Source organism: Gopherus evgoodei, chromosome 21, assembly GCF_007399415.2.
Source record: "Gopherus evgoodei ecotype Sinaloan lineage chromosome 21, rGopEvg1_v1.p, whole genome shotgun sequence".
Taxonomy (NCBI): Eukaryota; Metazoa; Chordata; order Testudines; family Testudinidae; genus Gopherus; species Gopherus evgoodei.
In genome coordinates, this window is record NC_044342.1 from 5,667,492 (window position 1) to 5,680,220 (window position 12,729).

A 12,729-nucleotide genomic window follows, 5' to 3' on the forward strand; every position below is an offset into this window, starting at 1 on the left:
CCCCTGGAGCTGGGGTCAAGGCTCTAACGGGTTGGGCCCCTGGAGCTGGGGTCACGGCCCGCATGGGTTGGGCCCCTGGAGCTGGGTCAGGGCCCCCACGGTTGTGGCCCCTTGACCTGGGGTCAGGTCCCCCATGGGTTGGGCCCTTGAGGCTGGGGTCAGGGCCCCCTCGAGTTCGGCACCTGGAGCTGGTGTCAGGGCTCGCACGGGATGGGCCCTGGAGCTGGAGTCAGGACCCCCACAGGTTGGACTCCTGGAACTGGGGTCAGGGCCTGCACGGGTGGGATCCCTGGAGTTGGGGTCAGGGCCCACACGGGTGGGGTCCCTGGAACTGGGGTCAGGGCCCCTATGGTTGGGGCCCCTGGAGCTGGGGTCAGGACCCACAAGGGTTGGGGCCCTGGAGCTGGGATCAGGGCATCCACGGGTTCAGGCCCTGGAGCTGAGGTCAGGGCCCGCATGGGTTTGGCCCCTGGAGCTAAGGTCATGACCCCCACGGGTTGGGCCCCGGATCTGAGGTCAGGGACCCCACGGGTTAGGCCCCTGGAGCTGGGGTCCGGACCAACATGGGTGGGGCCCCTGGAGCTGGGGTCAGGGCCAACACGGGTGGGGCCCCTGGAGCTGGGGTCAGGGCCCCCATGGGTGGGGCCCCTGGAGCTGGGGTCACAGCCGGCACGGGTTGAGCCCCTGGAGCTGGGGTCAGGGCCCCCATGGGTGTTGCCCCTGGAGCTGCGGTCAGGGCCCCACGGTTTGGGCCCCTGGAGCTGTGGTGAGGGCCCCCACAGGTTGGGCCCCTGGAGCTGGGGTCAGGGCCTGCACGATTGGGGCCCCTGGAGCTGAGGTCCGGGCCCCTGTGGTCGGGGCCTCCACAGGTTGGGGCCCTGGAGCTGGGATGAGGACCCCCACGGGTTGGGCCCCTGGAGCTGGGGTCAGGGCCCGCACGGGTTGGGCGCGTGGAGCTGGAGTCAGGGTGTTAGGCCTGAATAAAGATATAGCAGACAAAACCAGGTATGCCAACCTGACCAAAGTCAGGCTAACAGAGGTTTGTGGGTAATCCCTGAGTGGAAAACACTGAGAAGCAGCAGCATGTCTCACAAGCGCTGGGAAAAAGTGAGATAAAAGAGAAGCTGCATTCCTGGCATAGTACCAGATGTGCTGTGTTCGGGCAGCTCCTTCGAAGAACTGATAAGAGCCCTAGTTTCCCAGCCTCCTTGTTTTCACTCCCTGGTTTTGTTCTTTGTTTGTTTTTAACTCCCCTACATCTCTAACTTTAGGCATGCATGTATACTAAAGGTGTCTAGTTTCTAGTTGTTAGAAGAAAGGGGTGGGTTGCTCCAGTGAATAATTTATGACGCGATGGAACTGTCTATATAGGCTTATACTAAGATGTAAAGAGGGGGCTGGTTCTCTCTGGAGACGAGCTGCTCTCTATTGATGCGTGCACTTGTCAATAAAGAGCTTTTGATCGGACCTTGCTGGTGTTGCCTGTCTCTCTTGCGGTCAGACAACAAACTTTGCCGTCGGGGTTAGAGTCCCTGACAAGGGCCTGCACGGGATGGGCCACTGGAGCTGGGGTCAGGGCCCCCACGGGTTGGGAAAATGGAACTGGGGTCAGGGCCCCAACGGATTGGGCCCCTGGAGCTGGGGTCAAGGCCCCCAAGGGTGGGACCCCTGTAGCTGGGGTCACAACTCGCACGGGTTGAGCCCCTGGAGCTGGGGTCAGGGCCCCCACGGTTGTGGCCCCTGGAGCTGGGATCAGGGCCTCCACGAGTTCGGAGCCTGAAGCAGGGGTCAGGGCCTGCACGGGTTGGGACTCTGGAGCTGGGGTAAGGGCCCGCACGGGCTGGGCCTCTGGAGCTGGGGTCAAGGCCCGCACGGGCTGAGCCGCTGGAGTTGGGGTCGGGGTCCGCACAGGTGGGGCTCCTGGAGCTGAGGTCAGGGCCTGCACGTGTGGGGCCCCTGTAGCTGTGGTCTGGGCCCCCACGGGTGGGGTTCCTGTAATTGGGGTCAGGGTTCGCACGTATGGGGCCCCTGGAGCTGGGGTCAGGGCCCCTACGGGTTGGGCCCCTGGAGCTGGGGTCAGGGCCCCCCATGGGTTGGGTCCCTGGAGCTGAGGTCAGGGCTTGCACTGGGTGTGCTCCTGGAGCTGTGGTCAGGGCCCCCACGGGGTGGGCCCCTGGAGCTGAGGTCATGGCCGGCACGGGTTGGGCCCGTGGAGCGGGGGTGAGGGCCCTCACGCATTGGGCCTCTGGAGCTGGGGTCAGGGCCCCCACAGGTTTGGCCCCTGGAGCTGGAGTCAGGGCCCGCATGGGGTGGCCCCTGGAGATGGGGTCAGGGCCCCACCAGATTGGGCCCCTGGAGCTGGGGTCAGGCCCTGCACGGGTTGAGTCCCTGGAGCTGGGGTCAAGGCCCGCATGGGTTGGGCCCCTGGAGCTGGGGTCAGGGCTGGCACGGGTTGGGCCCCTGGAGCGGGGGTCAGGGCCTCCACGTGTTTGGCCCCTGGAGCTGGGGTCAGGGCCCCAACAGGTTTGGCGCCTGGACCTGGGGTGAGGACCCGCACGGCTTGGGCCCCTGGAGGTGTGGTCAGGGCCCCCACGGGTTGGGAACCTGGAGCTGGGGTCAGGCCTTGCACGGGTTGGGCCCCTGGAGCTGGGGTCAGGGCCCCCACGGGTTGGGCCCCTGGAACTGGGATCAGGGCCCGATCAGGTTGGGCCCCTGGAGCTGGAGTCAGGGCCCCGACGGGTTGGGTCCCTGGAGTCTGGGTTACGACTCGTAGGGGTTGGGCCCCTGGAGCTGGGGTCAGGGCCCCCACGGGTTTGGCCCCTGGAGCTGGGGTCAGGCCCCGCACGGGTTACACCCCTGGAGCTGTGGTCAGGGCCCCCTCGGGTTGGGCCCCTGTTGCTGGGGTCAGGGCCCAACCGGATTGGGCCCCTGGATCTGGGGTTAGGCACCGCACGGTTTGGGCCCCTGGAGCTGGGGTCAGGGCCCCAACGGGTTGCGTTCCTGGACCTTGGGTCAGGGCCCCCACGGGTTGGGCCACTGGAGCTTGGGTCAAGGCCCGTATGGGCTGGGCCTCTGGATCTGGAGTCCTTGCCCCCACGGGCTGAGCCGCTGGAGCTTGGGTCCGGTCCTGCACAGGTGGGGCTCGTGGAGCTGGCGTCAGGGCTCCCACGAGTGAGGCTCCTTTAGCTGTGGTCAGGGCCCGCACATGTGGGGCCCCTGGAGCTGGGGTCAGAGCACCCACGGGTGGGGCTCCTGAAACTCGGGTCAGGTCCCGCACGTGTCGGGCCCCTGGAGCTGGGGTTAGGGGACGCACGGGTTGGGACCCTGGAGCTGGGGTCAAGGCCCCAATGGGTTGGGCCCCTGGACCTGGGGTCAGGGCTCCCCACGGGTTGGGTCCCTGGAGCTGGGGTCAGGGCCCGCATGGGTTGGGCCCCTGGAGCTGGGGTCAGGGCCGTCACGGGTTGGGCCCCTGAAACGCGGGTCAGGGCCCCCACGCTTTGGGCCTCTGGAGCTGGGGTCAGGGCCCCCATGGGTTTGGCCCCTTGAGCTGGGGTCAGGGCCGCCACAGGTTTGGCCCCTGGAGCTGGGGTCAGGGCCCGCACTGGGTGGGCCCCTGGATCTGGGGTCAGGGCCCCCACGGGTTGGGCCCCTGGAGCTCGGGTCAGAGTCTGCACGGGTTGAGACGCTGGAGCGGGGGTCAGGGCCCCCACGGGTTCAAGCCCTGGAACTGAAGTCAGGGCCCACATTGGTTGGGCACCTGGAGCTGGGGTCAGGGCTCCCAAGGGTTGGGCCCCTGGAGCTTGGGTCAAGGCTATACCGGATGGGCCCCTGGAGCTGGGGTCCTTGCCCCCACGGGCTGAGCCCCTGGAGCTGGGGTCAAGGCCCGCACGGGCTGGGCCCCTGGAGCAGGGGTCAAGGCCCCAATGGGTTGGGCCCCTGGACCTGGGGTCAGGGCTCCCCACGGGTTGGGTCCCTGGAGCTGGGGTCAGGGCCCGCATGGGTTGGGCCCCTGGAGCTGGGGTCAGGGCCGTCACGGGTTGGGCCCCTGAAACGCGGGTCAGGGCCCCCACGCTTTGGGCCTCTGGAGCTGGGGTCAGGGCCCCCATGGGTTTGGCCCCTTGAGCTGGGGTCAGGGCTGCCACAGGTTTGGCCCCTGGAGCTGGGGTCAGGGCCCGCACGGGGTGGGCCCCTGGATCTGGGGTCAGGGCCCCCACGGGTTGGGCCCCTGGAGCTCGGGTCAGAGTCTGCACGGGTTGAGATGCTGGAGCGGGGGTCAGGGCCCCCACGGGTTCGAGCCCTGGAACTGAAGTCAGGGCCCACATTGGTTGGGCACCTGGAGCTGGGGTCAGGGCTCCCAAGGGTTGGGCCCCTGGAGCTTGGGTCAAGGCTATACTGGATGGGCCCCTGGAGCTGGGGTCCTTGCCCCCACGGGCTGAGCCCCTGGAGCTGGGGTCAAGGCCCGCACGGGCTGGGCCCCTGGAGCTGGGGTTAGGGCCGGCACGGGTTGGGCCCCTGGAGCTGGGGTCAGAGCCCGCACGGGTTGGGCCCCTGGAGCTGGGGTTAGGGCCCCTACGGGTGGAGCCCCTGGAGTTGGGGTCAGGGCCCACACGGGTTGGAAACCTGGAGCTGGGGTCAGGCCTTGCACGGGTTGGGCCCCTGGAGCTGGGGTCAGGGCCCCCACGGGTTGGGCCCCTGGAACTGGGATCGGGGCCCGATCAGGTTGGGCCCCTGGAGCTGGAGTCAGGGCCCCGACGGGTTGGGTCCCTGGAGTCTGGGTTACGACTCGTAGGGGTTGGGCCCCTGGAGCTGGGGTCAGGGCCCCCACGGGTTTGGCCCCTGGAGCTGGGGTCAGGCCCCGCACGGGTTACACCCCTGGAGCTGTGGTCAGGGCCCCCTCGGGTTGGGCCCCTGTTGCTGGGGTCAGGGCCCAACCGGATTGGGCCCCTGGATCTGGGGTTAGGCACCGCACGGTTTGGGCCCCTGGAGCTGGGGTCAGGGCCCCAACGGGTTGCGTCCCTGGACCTTGGGTCAGGGCCCCCACGGGTTGGGCCACTGGAGCTTGGGTCAAGGCCCGTATGGGCTGGGCCTCTGGATCTGGAGTCCTTGCCCCCACGGGCTGAGCCGCTGGAGCTTGGGTCCGGTCCTGCACAGGTGGGGCTCGTGGAGCTGGGGTCAGGGCTCCCACGAGTGAGGCTCCTTTAGCTGTGGTCAGGGCCCGCACATGTGGGGCCCCTGGAGCTGGGGTCAGAGCACCCACGGGTGGGGCTCCTGAAACTCGGGTCAGGTCCCGCACGTGTCGGGCCCCTGGAGCTGGGGTTAGGGGACGCACGGGTTGGGACCCTGGAGCTGGGGTCAAGGCCCCAATGGGTTGGGCCCCTGGACCTGGGGTCAGGGCTCCCCACGGGTTGGGTCCCTGGAGCTGGGGTCAGGGCCCGCATGGGTTGGGCCCCTGGAGCTGGGGTCAGGGCCGTCACGGGTTGGGCCCCTGAAACGCGGGTCAGGGCCCCCACGCTTTGGGCCTCTGGAGCTGGGGTCAGGGCCCCCATGGGTTTGGCCCCTTGAGCTGGGGTCAGGGCCGCCACAGGTTTGGCCCCTGGAGCTGGGGTCAGGGCCCGCACGGGGTGGGCCCCTGGAGCTGGGGTTAGGGCCGGCACGGGTTGGGCCCCTGGAGCTGGGGTCAGAGCCCGCACGGGTTGGGCCCCTGGAGCTGGGGTTAGGGCCCCTACGGGTGGAGCCCCTGGATCTGGGGTCAGGGCCCACACGGGTGGGGCCGCTGGATCTTAGGTCAGGGCCACCACGGGTGGGGCCACTGGAGCTGTGGTCGGGGGCTGCACAGGTGGGGCTCCTAGAGCTGGTGTCAGGGCCCTCACGGGTCAGGCTTTTGTAGCTGGGGTCAGGGCCCGGATGGTTGGGGCCCTTGGAGCTTGGGTCAGGGCCCCCACGTGTTCAGACTCTGGAGGTGGGGTTAGTGCTGCCACGGGTTGGCCCCTGGAGCTGGGGTCAGGGCCCCCACGGGTTGGGTCTTTGGAGCTGGGGTCAGGGTCCGCACGGGTTTGGCGCCTGGAGCTGGGGTCAGGGTCCCGAAGGGTTGGGCCCCTGGATCTGGGGTCAGGACCCGCACAGGTTGGGCCCCTGGAGCTGAGGTTAGGGCCCCGACGGGTGGGTCCCTGGAGCTGGGGTCACGGCCCGCACGGGTGGGGCCCCCGGAGCTTAGGTCAGGGCCACCACGGGTGGGGCCCCTGGAGCTGGGGTCGGGGCCCGCACAGGCGGGGCTCCTGGAGCTAGAGTCAGGGCCTTCACGGGTGAGGCCCCTGGAGCTGGGGTGAGGGCCCCCACGGGTTGGACCCCTTGAGCTGGGGTCAGGGCCCCAATGAGTTTGGCCCCTGGAGCTGGAGTCAGGGCCCGCACGGGTTGGGCCCCTGGAGCTGGGTTCAGGGGTCCACACGGGTTGGGCCTCTGGAGCTGAGGTTAGGGCCCGCACAGTTGGGACCCTGGAGCTGGTGTCAGGGCCCGCACAGGTTGGACCCCTGGAGCTGGGGTCAGGGCCTGCACGGGTTGGGCCCTTGGAGCTAGTGTCAGGGCCCGCATGGATGGGGCCCCTGGAGCTGGGATCAGGACCCATACGGGTTGGGGCCCTGGAGCTAGGGTCAGGGCCCCAACGGATTTGGCGCCTGGAGCTGGGGCACGGCCCGCACAGGTTGGGCCACTGGAGCTTGGGTCAGGGTCCCCACGGGTGTGGCCGCTGGAGCTCAGGTCAGGACCCACACGGGTTGTGCCTTTGGAGCTGGGGTCAGGGCCCGCACGGGTGGGGCCGCAGGAGCTGAGGTCAGGTTCGGCATAGGTTGGGCCCCTGGAGCTGGGGACAGGGCCCCTACGGGTGGGGCACATTGAGCTGGGGACAGGGCCCCCACAGGTTGGTCCCCTGGAGCTGGGGTCAGGGTCCACACAGGTTGGGGCCCTGGAGCTGAGGTTAGGGCCCACACAGTTGGGACCCTGGAGCTGGGGTCAGGGCCCACAACGTCTGGGCTCCGGAGCTGGGGTCAGGGCCTGCACAGGTTGGGCCCCTGAAGCAAGTGTCAGGGCCCCCACGGATGGGGCCCCTGTAGCTGGGATCAGGACCGCATGGGTTGGGGCCCTGGAGCTGGGGTCAGGGCCCCCACGGGTTTGGCGCCTGGAGCTGGGGTCAGGGCCCGCACGGGTTGGGCCACTGGAGCTGAGGTCAGGGTCCCCACGGGTTGGGCTCTGGAGCTGGGGTCAAGGCCCCCGCGGGTGGGACCCCTGGAGCTGGGGTCAGGACCCGCACGGGTTGGGGCTCTGGAGCTCGGGTCAGGGCCCCCACAGGTTGGGCCCATGGAGCTGGAGTCAGGGCCCGCACGATTGGGGCCCCTGGAGCTGGGGTCAGGGCCCCCACGGGTGGGGCCCCTGGAGCTGGGGTCAGGGCCTCCACGAGTTCGGCACCTGGAGCTGGGGTCAGGGCCAGCATGGGTTGGGCCGGTGTAGCTGGGGTGAGGACCCTGACGGGTTGGGGCCCTGGAGCTGGGGTCAGGGCCCACATATGTTGGGCTCCTGGAGCTGGAGTCAGGGCCCCTATCGGTGGGGCCCATGGAGCTGGGGCCAGGGCCCCACGGGTTGGGCTCCTGGAGCTGGGGTCAGGGCCAACACGGGCTTGGCCCCTGTACCTGGGGTTAGGGCCAACACGGGTGGGGCCCCTGGAGCTTGGGTCACGGCTCGCACGGGATGGGCTCCTGGAGCTCGGGTCAGGACCCACACAGTTTGTGCCCCTGGAGCTGGGGTCAGGGCCCGCACGGGTTGGGCCCCTGGAGCTGGAGTCTGAGCTCCCAAGGTTGGGCCCCCGGAGCTGGGGTCTGGGCCCGCACGGATTGGGCCCCTGGAGCTGAGGTTAGGGCCCCAACAGGTGGGGCCCCTGGAGCTGAGGTCAGGGCCCGCACGGGTGGGGCCCCTGGAGCTAAGGTCAGGGCCACCACGGGTGGGGCCCCTGCAGCTGGGGTTGGGGCTCGCACAGGTGGGGCTCCTGGAGCTGGGGTCAGGGCCCTCACGGGCTGTGACCTTGGAGCTGGGGTCAGGGCTCGCAAGGTTTGGGCCCCTGGAGCTGGGGTCAGGGGACGCACGGGTTGGGTTCCTGTAGCTAGGGTCAGGGCCGCCACTGATTGGGCCCCTGGAGCTGGGGTTAGGGCTCCTGCGGGTTGGGTCCCTGGAGCTGGGGTCTGGGCCCTGACGGGTTTGGCCCCTGGAGCTGGGGTCAGGGCCCCAATGGGTTTGGCCCCTGTAGCTGGGGTTAGGGCCCGTACGGGGTGTGCTCCTAGAGCTGTGGTCAGGGCCCCCACGGGGAGGGCCCCTGGAGCTGGAGTCAGGGCCCCCAAGGGTTGGGGCCCTGGAGCTGGGGTCAGGGCCCGCATGGGTGGGGCCCCTGGAGCTGGGGTGAGGGCCTCCACATGTGGGGCCCCTGGAGCTGGGGTGAGGGCCCCCACGGGTTGGGCCCCTGGATCTGGGGTCAGGGCCCCAATTGGTTTGGCCCCTGTAGCTGGGGTTAGGGCCCGTACGGGGTGTGCTCCTAGAGCTGTGGTCAGGGCCCCCACGGGGAGGGCCCCTGGAGCTGGAGTCAGGGCCCCCAAGGGTTGGGGCCCTGGAGCTGGGGTCAGGACCCGCACGGGTGGGGCCCCTGGAGCTTAGGTCAGGGCCACCACGGGTGGGGCCCCTGCAGGTGGGGTCGGGGCCCGCACAGGTGGGGCTCCTGGAGCTAGGGTCAGGGCCTCCATGGGTGGGGCTCCTGTAGCTGGGGTCAGGGCCTGCACGGTTGGGGCCCCTGGAGCTGGGGTCAGGGCCCCCACAGGCTGTGACCTTGGAGCTGGGGTCAGGGCTTGCAAGGGTTGGGCTCCTGGAGCTGGGGTCAGGGGACGCACGGGTTGGGTTCCTGGAGCTGGGGTCAGGGCCCCCACTGATTGGGCCCCTGGAGCTGGGGTTAGGGCCCCTGCGGGTTGGGTCCCTGGAGCTGGGGTCATGGCCCTGACGGGTTTGGCCCCTGGAGCTGGGGTCAGGGCCCCCACAGGTGGGGCTTCTGTAGCTGTGGTCTGGGACTGCACATATGGGGCCCCTGGAGCTGGGGTCAGGGCCCCGACGGGTGGGGCCCCTGGAGCTGTGGTCAAGGGCCTGCATGGGTGGGGCCCTTGGAGTTTAGGTTTGGGCCACCACGGGTTTGGCCCCTGGAGCAGGGGTCAGGACCCGCACAGGTTGGGCCCCTGGAGCTGGGGTTAGGGCCCCGACGGGTGGGACCCTTGGAGATGGGTCACTTCTCCAGAGTAGATGGTACATACAGGCCACTGCCCTACGTGGCCACCAGACGTCACAGACTGTGCACTGTCTTAGCTGGCCCCACACGTTACTGCCCCGAGAGGTGAGGTACACACAGGCTACTACTCAAACTGGGCACCTGGGGTCACTGCAGCAATGGTTGGGGGGGATACAGGCAGGGCACTGCCGTACATGGCCACCAGGTGGCACTGCTGCTATGGTGCTGGTTGGGGGGAGATGATAAACGGGCCACTGCCTGAAGTGGCCACTACCACAATGGCGTGGGGAGAGGGGGAGGGAGATACCAATAGGACACTGCCACACCAGGGCACCATGGGGAGGTCACTGCTCCAATTAGTAGAGATACACATCGAGTAGTGCCCCAACTGGGGGCCCTACCCCAGAGACAGAGGGGGCTGGGGAGAGAAGAGGAAATCAAAGGCCACTGCCTCACTTAGCCATCGGGGTCACTACCTAAATAGGGGACACACACAGCAGGGCACTGCCCCACCTGACCAGCAGGGGTCACTGCCCCAATTGGGGGATAGACAGAGGGTACTGCCCCACAGGGATGCCAGGGATCAGTGCCTGCCATACCTGGCACAGGGGTAGAGGGGATAGGGTAACCAGATGTCCCGATTTTATAGGGACAGTCCTGATATTCGGTGCCTTTTTCTTATGTAGGTGCCTATTATCCTCCACCCCATCCCAATTCTTCACACTTTCTATCTGGTCACCCTGCGGAGGGGGGAGGGGAGAGAGGGGGCTACACAAAGGGCACTGCCATACTTGGCCACCAGTGCACATCCCTAGTGGGGGAGTGATACACACCAGAAGCAGGGCTCACTGCCACAAAGGGGTTGGAAGATACCCAGGGCACTGCTTGACACAGCCACCCAGGCACCCTGCCACCTTGGGGGAGGTGAAGAATACACCTTGGGCACTGACTCCTCTGGCTACCAGTGGTCATAGGCCCAATGCAGGGGTTGGGGGAAGTAAATACACACAGGGACTGCGCCACCTGGGCAACACGAGTCACCGAGATGAGAGTGGGATACGCAGAGGGCTCTCCCCAATGGCTGATATACATACAAGGCCCTGCCTCACCTACCCACCAGCACTCACAGGCACAATGGCAGTAGTGGGGTCACATAGACAACTGACCTCAGTTGCCACCAGGGGTCACTGCAGCAATGCCAGGGGGGATACATGCCAGGCATTGCTGTCCCTCGCCACCAGGAGTCACTGCTCCTACAAGAAGGCACCTACAGGACACTCCCGTGCCTGGCCAGCAGAGGTCACTATCACTGGGGAGGGGCTATGGGGAAGTGGAGAAAGAGCAACTAACTGCAGTGGGGAAAATCATAATCTCCCGGGGAGAAAGAACGGACTCTGCTAGGACATCGCACCAACTCCGGCCAGGCTGGATACCAGCAATTCGGGGCTGGAGCAGCTCCAGCTAGAGGCTGGGCGGAGACAGGTGACCTCGGTTTCTGCGCTGAGCAGGCTGCTTTGGCAGCGAGGAGGGACAGGGAACCCCCAGGCCAGGGTCTTGCTGCCCAAGGAGGGGGAGATCTGCGGCACTCTTTGTAGTAGCTGGTTAAGCAGCCGTGAGCCACATGCTTCTCCCTGCCTGAGCTCTCCAGCAGCACATTACACACAGGTGTGCGCTGGATGTAGGCACCAGTGTAACAACAGGGCCAGACTCTGCTGAGTGCTGCCTGCAAGAAACAGGGGCAGAGTCAGACGGGCAGATGGGGGCAGGAGATGACAGAGTCAGTGGCCATGAGCTGAACCCATCACAAGTCCAGCCTGTGACACCACCATCCGTCCCTACAGCTCTCCATCTGTCCTGCTGTCTGTCCAACCCTCAACCCCCCATCCATCCCCAGTGTATGCCACACACACCCCTTCACCCATCTGCCTCACACACTCATCTATTTCCTCATGCATCCTGCTGTCCCTCTGATTGTCCCTGCAGTGCCCAGCACAAGGAAGCATAGTGGACCCTGAGCGAGGCTTTTGAGTGATGCAGTAATGGAGCTAGCGGGTGAAAGGGGCATCTCTAATCCCAGCCCCACTTCTCCTCTGCCCAAAGCCATGACCGTGAGCCCACCCCTCTCACTCTCAGACCTCACAGCCCCAAAGACATGAATGGCCACTCACACTGTGACCTGTTACAGCAATGAGGTCTTCCGGAAGATAGGGGGTGGGAGGAGCAACCCCCTTATCCTGGCAGGCAGGACACATCCTTCCCAGTATGGCAGAGACCCTGCCCGTGGGTAGATAGACCCAGCTGAGCCCATAGGAGACTGGGGGAGGGGGAGCAGAGGAAGAGAATGCAGGCAACTGAACATGACAGCTGTCCATGAAAGGAGAGACAGAGAGAGTTTGAGTGAAAGTTGGCCAACACAGAGAGAGAAACCTAGGAGGACGAAAGAAATTCACAACAGGGAGTCACCCTCATGGATCCAACTTTCTGCTAGGGAGCACACACCACTCCTGGCCAGAGAGATGATCAGCTTTCACAAATGGCAACATCATCTCCCTTGAAGCCACAGATAGTCCGGAAACCCACACCCAGGTAACGGGAAGTCCGTGCCTGGAGCCAGGAGAGCTGTGACCAGAGCCCTTCCCAAACCAGATACACATCTCACCGACAGAGACGGTTACTCTCGTCCCAGTTGGGCAGCTCTTGCCTGGCATCAACAGGATTCACGCTGTCACTGCTCTTGTTCACTTTCCATCTCACCTCAGGGCTGGACTCCGTCCCCGCGACTTCTTTTCCCTTGCTATGAAACACAACACAAGAGGAAAAGAAAAAGCAATGGTGGTGAGGCTCCTCTTCTCGCTACTCCTGCACCCCAGGGTTTCGGCTTCAACCCTCCTCCCATTCTGCCATCACAGCTACAATTAGAAATCTGAGCCCGGGGCTCACACCTGCTTGTCTCCGCAATCCTTGGGAGGATGGGAAAGAGACAGCTCAGCCCCCTCGTTACCCCCCCAGGCCCATCTGGGGGGGGGTTTGAAGCCCTTTCACTCCACGCTGCCTCTGCCCTGTGGCCCCCCCGCCCGGCTCCCACAGGCCCGGGCTGCTCTACTGACAGCTCAGGGGTTTGGCGTCCTCTGGCACTGAGACGCCACAATAATTACAGGGTTATTTCTAATGGGTTAAAGCAGAACTTGTGCTGAGATTAACACGTCCCTCGTGGGTCTGGGGGTTTTACAGAATGAACTGGCTCTGCGTGTGGGTACTGTGCATGTGTTTGAGTGATACTAACACGGCTGAAACACACAACTCCCCATCCTGGGGGTTTCCATCCCCCCGACTCCTTCCACGGGGGGCGCTGACCCGGCTCCTCTACGGCCAGATGCCCTGATGGCAGCAGTCGGGATGTTGGGAGAGGTTTTGTTTTCTGT

At 66.2% G+C, this 12,729-nt stretch overlaps 1 long non-coding RNA gene across 1 annotated transcript in view; it reads right to left on the reverse strand.

Annotated features, from left to right (window-relative positions):
* Positions 1-1,396: 1,396 nt before the first annotated feature.
* LOC115638197 overlaps positions 1,397-12,729 on the reverse strand; it is a 208,019-nt gene continuing 196,686 nt past the window's right edge. The window contains exons 4-7 of the long non-coding RNA XR_003997402.1: positions 11,960-12,101; positions 10,929-10,934; positions 7,020-7,026; positions 1,397-1,407 (exon numbers count right to left, since the gene is read on the reverse strand). This is a non-coding gene — a long non-coding RNA (uncharacterized LOC115638197). The remainder of the gene's footprint in view (positions 1,408-7,019; positions 7,027-10,928; positions 10,935-11,959; positions 12,102-12,729) is intronic.